Source organism: Callospermophilus lateralis, unplaced genomic scaffold, assembly GCF_048772815.1.
Source record: "Callospermophilus lateralis isolate mCalLat2 unplaced genomic scaffold, mCalLat2.hap1 Scaffold_590, whole genome shotgun sequence".
NCBI classification, from domain to species: Eukaryota; Metazoa; Chordata; class Mammalia; order Rodentia; family Sciuridae; genus Callospermophilus; species Callospermophilus lateralis.
The window spans coordinates 917,794-926,043 of record NW_027514552.1 but is presented as its reverse complement, the minus strand read 5'-3'; positions in this window follow the sequence as shown (position 1 = coordinate 926,043).

Here is an 8,250-nt window from a genome sequence, read left to right as displayed (position 1 = left end):
AGTTCTTCCTCATTCACTTGAAAGAGTCTCCAGTTTGTTTTGGCTTCAGCTATTTGTGATCTGAGGGATTCAGATTCTCCTTGGATTGACTGTATCCCTCTTGATAGATGCGCCATCGTTTCATCCTGTTGACCATGTTTAGCCTTCTGTGCTTTGAGCTCTTCTTTTAGAAAAAGCATTTCAACGCCATGGCTGGATTCGGACCTATGCAGCTTTTCGTAGGTTGCCTCCAGCTGTTGTGCTTCCCTTGAACCCTTCTCAAACCTGCAATCCTTTAAAGATGAGTCTAAGCTTTTATGTTCTTTTTCAACAAGGCTCACTTTATCAAGAAGTCCACATTTTGCCTCAATAAGTCCAGCAAGATTTAGAGCCAGCCTTTTTTCTCTTCCCACGTAAAGCCTGCTACTAACCGACTGAAAAGCTCTCCAGAAAAGTGAGAGAACAGCAAAAAATCCAAGAGCTGTACACATCATCAACTCCCAAGGAAAGCCAGAAGGAAGATGGCCTGGCTTCATGTCTTCGGACAATGCTGCCACAACCCTGGGTGCTTCTTCCAGAACCACCCACTAGTATGGCTGAGAGGCAGCCCTTGGCTCCTCCATCACGCCAAGACAGCTTTGGCTCTTGCCACCACAACCACAGCCTTCCCAGGCAGGCCAACACAGGCTGTGGACACTCAGGTGTTTGGTCAGGAACTCCAACCTGCACCAGGCAACGGAGCAGATCACTGTGAGCCCCTTCAGGGGCTGAGCCTATGGTGGGTGGTGTGCGTATGGCGGTGGGAGCCATGATCAGGGGCTCCCAGGAGCCTTGTTGTCTCAACTGCCCATCAGGGGAGTCTTGTCCCCTTCCCTACCCAGTGCATCCTCAAGTGCCACATGTTTAGGTCCCTCCCACTCCAGCCAGAGAGAATTCCTCTCCATGCCACCCACCCCTTGATTTGGTTTAGGCCAGGCCAAGGCGGGGTTAGTAGGAAGATTCCATCCAGTCATAATAACATTCAGTTTGATGTCACTCAAATTCTAAAGCTGACTAAACCGTTCAAACAGCTTTTATGGCCTATATTGGTCTTTGTGTCCCTTGCCTTTTGTTTGAGTGACTCAGTCCTTTTTCTGCCCTTCTGCTCTCCCTATTTCCTACCTTCCTTGCTTCCTTCCCCCCTTCCTGGTTTTTCTCCTTTTCTTCTTCCTTCTTTTGTACCTCCATCCATCCCTCCAACTTTGCCTTCCTCCCTTCCAACTTTCTCTCTCCCTTCCCTCCCTTTTCTTTTCTTGCAAGTGTTTGGGGTGAAAGTCCATGGCAGGCCAGCCCCAAGCTAGGCAAGGTCACTGCCACTGAGCTACAACATCCCCAGACCTGCTGCCACTTCCTATGCAAGTAATTTGAATTCTCTCTAAAGAGAAACTCTCACATTAGTCTACTTTCAACGTAATTTCAGAAGAGTTGCTAACATGGGCATCAATCAGTTATGACAAGTCATTTTTGAAAAGCACGGCACAGCTAATGTTCCTCAAAAGAAGGAGTTGAAACTTTAGTTGGTTTTCAGGTCAGCATTTCTAGACTAGTACAAACCCTCCTAATCCTGATCTCTCCTTAGTCCTATGATTTCTTTAAGTGTCCCCTTTGCTCCTGTTCATGGAGTCATGTGTACAGAAATTATACCTGGTTCTACTGAACTCTACTTAATTCTTTCTCACCTCTGAGCTCCTTTTTCCAAGTCACTCCTCAACACTTACTGTAACCCTTTAAATTTTTTGTCCATTTTCATTTAAAAAACTCTTTCAAAAATTGAACCATTTCTCATGCAGATACAGTCTTCTTGATCTGCTATTAATCCCCCACTACTGACATTGTAAGTTATAGAAATGTACACTTCCAGACCGTTTTCAGATTTTTGATTTCTGTATATCTATCTGTCTGTCTATTTACAAACATAACATGGTATTCTGAAAGTATCGTTCTGCTTTTGGAGCTCTACATTGTGTTTTTCAGAAGCAGGCCTATTACACAGAGATGAATCCATGTTACCTAGATTGAGGTCAAACCGGAATGTGCACTCTGATTCTCATGATATTGTTCTACCTACTAATGGACAGTTCAGTTATATCCAGACCTCACCACCTCCCCCATTAAGTAAAACCCTTGTGAAGAGACATGTAGATGCCTTTATGAACATATTGATAATTTTTCATGGCAGTGTTTTCCAAAAACCAGTTAGTAAAATCAATTTATTCCTTTGCAGCCTGAAATTACCTTCATTCCAGTTTACTGGTATAAGAACCGCAGTATATCAGCAACAATTCTCCAATAGTAGTTCAGGCAGAAGTCATTCTAGATAACAATCAGTGCCGTATCGTCCATGTGTTTTACACAGCCCATGACAGGGGACATCCGTCCACTAGTTTAGAACAACTGATGTTTTATGCTGGCAATTTAGGTTTATTGAAAGGAGTGATTAGAAAACAGGTGAGACAGACTGATTAGATTCAGTATGTATGTTGGCTTTGTTTTTCGAGGCCTGAATTTTTCACATTTCAAGTAATTGTAGGTTAAGTATCAGGCAGATTCCTCACTGGGCTTCAAATGTGATAAAGTTGCTTCTTATTTTTAAGAAGGCCGTTGCAATCCTGCATTTATTTTACACCTCAGTGCTTGTTTCACACACAAGCACACACACCCACACACCACACACATCAACAAACACACAAACACATAATTAGAGCACATTTAACACTCAAATAAAGCTTTACCTACTAACTCATAACTAGGGTATTTTTTTAATAAGTATTGTGTCTTGGTCTCTACTGGGGAAACATTGTTCAATGTGAGTTCTCTGGTTTGTTGTAGGGCAGTGAATGTTCACTTGTTGGCAATGATATAGAAATGGGGAGTAAGGGTTTAAAAGTTTTTACAGTAGGTAGGCAGAGTCAGAGTATGGACTCTAAGAATAAGAAATTGGGGAATTTCCTCTTTGTTTCTTCATTTCAATCTCCTAATAATTCATGTATATTTTCCAAAAGTCTCCCAGAAAACAAGGACTAGGTCAATCCACATATCAGTAAACCATAGCAGAATGCGATTCTGAATTTCATACAAACAGTCATAAAATCAAAAAGACAGGTGCTGGGGTTTTGGCTCAGCACTGGAGTGCTGGCTTCACACTTTCAAAGGTCCTGAGTTGGATCCCCAACACCATATGTGAAAGGAATGAATGAACCAATGCATGAGTGTATGATGAATGAATTAAAGGTATAAGGAGGAGGAGGAGGAGGAGAAATAGAAGAAGATGATGAGTAATTTGACAGAAGGGAAAAAGGGGAGGAGAGTGAGTTTAAAGTGTGGTTTCCAATTCCCAAGCGTTAAATTACAGCAGATGGGATAGAGAGAGAAGATGGGAGGGCAGGAGAGGGGGGATAGTAGAGGCTAGAAAAGGTAGCAGAATACAACAGTTACTAATATGGCATTTTGTAAAAATGTGGATGCGTAAACAATGTGATTGTGCAATCTGTATATGGGGTGAAAATGGGAGTTCATAACTCACTTGAATCTAATGTAGGAAATATGGTATCTCAAGAGCTATGTAATGTTTTAAGCAACCAATATAAACAAGAGGTCTTCATTTTTCTTTGTAGTTGAGATCTCCTGTTTCCCTGACATGTTTAGTTGTGTTCTCTCCTTTAGTCCTCCCATGCTCTAGTTATTCTGATATGGAAAAACTAGCTGAAATGCCCAACCAGTCTGTAAATCAGTGACAATTCTTCATTAAGCCCAAAGTCACTTTACATTTGCTACAGTCATACTAAATGCACTTCTTTTTGGGGAGTTTCAAAGATATTTCCATCAGCTAGATTACAAGTACCTAGAACTCCCATTCTTGTTTATGTAAGAGTGGCTTCATCAGATTAAATGCTGTTCTCTGGAATAAAATAAAATAGGAATAATTTACTCAGAAGATTCCTACGTAAACCATCTTTATTTACAAAATACTATCTTAAGAATTATTGTTTCATTGAGCTTCAATTGGAGCCAAAGTATAGTCAATTACTGATGTAAAAGCAGTTACTTAAAAACTAAAAATGAGAGATAAGTCAAATTACATTTGAAGAGAGAGCAACAGAATGAGGTTTCTTGTTTGGTTCTGCATGTTGAGTAACAGGCTCATTTGCAGGTGGATGAAACCCTTCAGGGAACTCACTTGTACTTTCAGAATGGGGGTGTAGAGGCTGAATTCCAGCTGTTGGGGGAAGATTGTGAGGAAAACCCCCTCCCTGCATAGACACATCACATTGGAAATGGAGTGGGTGGCGGGTCAGGTGGAAAATAATCTCCAGGTTCCCAGACAAGTTTCCTGGGAGAGGTGGAGGAAAAAAAAGGTCCTCTTCTCAGGAACTGAGTCCTTGGGTCAACTGGAAACAAGGCACCTCTGACTGGAGGGAAAGGTGCCAACACAGAGCCAGAGCCAGTTGCTTGGTTTTCAGCATGGAAAGGTGAATCAGGCACATCAGAGTCCAAAGGAGGCATATTAGGAATTCTGTGTTCTGCTGGTCCCGATGCTCTACCACAATTTGAGTAAAACCTATCTTGCCTTTGTAGAGGAAGACGTGCATCAGAAGAATATGGTTGGCCTGGCGGAGGGATCATCAGCCTGCTGGCCTGTTCCCCTGGAGGAGAGAGGGGCCCAGTCTGAGAAGGTGCTCTCTGAAAATCAGTGAACTTATGACAGCTGGATTCTCTTCCTTTACTGGTAGTCGCATGGTCCAGAGGATTCTCCAGGGCCCCTTGACCCTCTTCCTCCTCCCACTGGAGTGAAAGGTGAGAGTGTGAGTGGACCACTCTTTTCAAAATGAGGAGGTCTCCTTTCAGATGAAGGGTGACCTATTGGTGATGGCCCATTCGGAGAAGGCTTTCTGCCCATTGCTGAGTTGGAAACATCCAGTGCATCATATGGATCTTTTCCTACAAGTTCAAATCTCAGCTCCTTCTCAGTTAATTTTTGTCTGTTGCGTGCATTTTGTTTCCTGAAATAGCTGAGGTTTCTTTCAGCAATCCGAGCTGCCAACTCACTGGCATGTGCATCTTTCTCAGAGGAAATAATCTTCCCCAGACAGAAATGAATGGTACTCTGCAATTGTTCTTCAAGATATTGGGCTCTCTTTCTGTAGGTCTCCAGCTCTTTTATTGTATGGCTCATCTTTTCTTCGACTTTGGAAAGTTTCTCCTCTTGCTCCACCCGGTAGTTTTCCTCCCCTCTTAATTTCCTGTGCAGTTTCATCGTATTTTCTTGATAGCGTTCCATCATGACTTTCAAGTTCTTCTGTAGGGTCTCATTCTCACTTTGCAGCTGTGCATTTTCTGACTGCAAGGATGCCTGTTCAGTCTGCAGACTTTTAAGGTGTTCTGTAAGGTCTTCCGTGGTTTTCTCCACTTCAGATGAGAAAGTACATTTTTGATTTCTTCCTCCTTCCAAGATTTCTAAGGAGGCCTTTAGCTTATCACCATAAACCAGGTTCCTCAAAGCTCCTTTGGACTCATCCTCCAAGTGAGCACCAATTTCGGGTTCACTCGTCTTTCCCAGTTCCAGGTGACCACCATCCCTTTGGGCTCCCAGGCTTGGAGAAGATCTATCCTTCGTCTTCAGCAAGCATTCACTCAGAGACTCCATGTGATTTTCGGTGTCCCTTAGAACTTGTTCTCCAGCTACTTTAGAGTCCTCTAATATGATTTTTGCTTTATATTGGACACCTCCTTGTTCCCTCTGTGCTTCAGCTTCTCCTTGTATTGTTGGTCTCTGCGTTTGCGGAAGTAGGGATCCTTCATTCAAAACCTCTTTGATTGCCAGCTTCAGTTCTTCCTCATTCACTTGAAAGAGTCTCCAGTTTGTTTTGGCTTCAGCTATTTGTGATCTGAGGGATTCAGATTCACCTTGGAGGGACTGTATCCCTCTTGATAGATGCGCCATCGTTTCATCCTGTTGACCATGTTTAGCCTTCTGTGCTTTGAGCTCTTCTTCTAGAAAGAGCATTTCAACGCCATGGCTGGATTCGGACCTATGCAGCTTTTCGTAGGTTGCCTCCAGCTGTTGTGCTTCCCTTGAACCCTTCTCAAACCTGCAATCCTTTAAAGATGAGTCTAAGCCTTTATGTTCTTTTTCAACAAGGCTCACTTTATCAAGAAGTCCACATTTTGCCTCAATAAGTCCAGCAAGATTTAGAGCCAGCCTTTTTTCTCTTCCCACGTAAAGCCTGCTACTAACCGACTGAAAAGCTCTCCAGAAAAGTGAGAGAACAGCAAAAAATCCAAGAGCTGTACACATCATCAACTCCCAAGGAAAGCCAGAAGGAAGATGGCCTGGCTTCATGTCTTCGGACAATGCTGCCACAACCCTGGGTGCTTCTTCCAGAACCACCCACTAGTATGGCTGAGAGGCAGCCCTTGGCTCCTCCATCACGCCAAGACAGCTTTGGCTCTTGCCACCACAACCACAGCCTGCCCAGGCAGGCCAACACAGGCTGTGGACACTCTGGTGTTTGGTCAGGAACTCCAACCTGCACCAGGCAACGGAGCAGACCACTGTGAGCCCCTTCAGCGGCCGAGCGTATGGTGGGTGGTGTGCGAATGGCGGTGGGAGCCATGATCAGGGGCTCCCAGGAGCCTTGTTGTCTCAACTGCCCATCAGGGGAGTCTTGTCCCCTTCCCTACCCAGTGCATCCTCAAGTGCCACATGTTTAGGTTCCTACCACTCCAGCCAGAGAGAATTCCTCTCCATGCCACCCACCCCTTGATTTGGTTTAGGCCAGGCCAAGGCGGGGTTAGTAGGATGATTCCATCCAGTCATAATAACATTCAGTTTGATGTCACTCAAATTCTAAAGCTGACTAAACCGTTCAAACAGCTTTTATGGCCTATATTGGTCTTTGTGTCCCTTGCCTTTTGTTTGAGTGACTCAGTCCTTTTTCTGCCCTTGTGCTCTCCCTATTTCCTACCTTCCTTGCTTCCTTCCCCCCTTCCTGGTTTTTCTCCTTTTCTTCTTCCTTCTTTTGTACCTCCATCCATCCCTCCAACTTTGCCTTCCTCCCTTCCAACTTTCTCTCTCCCTTCCCTCCCTTTTCTTTTCTTGCAAGTGTTTGGGGTGAAAGTCCATGGCAGGCCATCCCCAAGCTAGGCAAGGTCACTGCCACTGAGCTACAACATCCCCAGACCTGCTGCCACTTCCTATGCAAGTAATTTGAATTCTCTCTATAGAGAAACTCTCACATTAGTCTACTTTCAACGTAATTCACAGAAGAGTTGCTAACATGGGCATCAATCAGTTATGACAAGTCATTTTTGAAAAGCACGGCACAGCTAATGTTCCTCAAAAGAAGGAGTTGAAACTTTAGTTGGTTTTCAGGTCAGCATTTCTAGACTAGTACAAACCCTCCTAATCCTGATCTCTCCTTAGTCTTATGATTTCTTTAAGTGTCCCCTTTGCTCCTGTTCATGGAGTCATGTGTACAGAAATTATACCTGGTTCTACTGAACTCTACTTAATTCTTTCTCACCTCTGTGCTCCTTTTGCCAAGTCACTCCTCAACACTTACTGTAACCCTTTAAATTTTTTGTCCATTTTCATTTAAAAAACTCTTTCAAAAATTGAACCATTTCTCATGCAGATACAGTCTTCTTGATCTGCTATTAATCCCCCACTACTGACATTGTAAGTTATAGAAATGTACACTTCCAGACCGTTTTCAGATTTTTGATTTCTGTATATCTATCTGTCTATCTATTTACAAACATAACATGGTACTCTGAAAGTATCGTTCTGCTTTTGGAGCTCTACATTGTGTTTTTCAGAAGCAGGCCTATTACACAGAGATGAATCCATGTTACCTAGATTGAGGTCAAACCGGAATGTGCACTCTGATTCCCATGATATTGTTCTACCTACTAATGGACAGTTCAGTTATATCCAGACCTCACCACGTCCCCCATTAAGTAAAACCCTTGTGAAGAGACATGTAGATGCCTTTATGAACATATTGATAATTTTTCATGGCAGTGTTTTCCAAAAACCAGTTAGTAAAATCAATTTATTCCTTTGCAGCCTGAAATTACCTTCATTCCAGTTTACTGGTATAAGAACCGCAGTATATCAGCAACAATTCTCCAATAGTAGTTCAGGCAGAAGTCATTCTAGATAACAATCAGTGCCGGATCGTCCATGTGTTTTACACAGCCCATGACAGGGGACATCCGTCCACTCGTTTA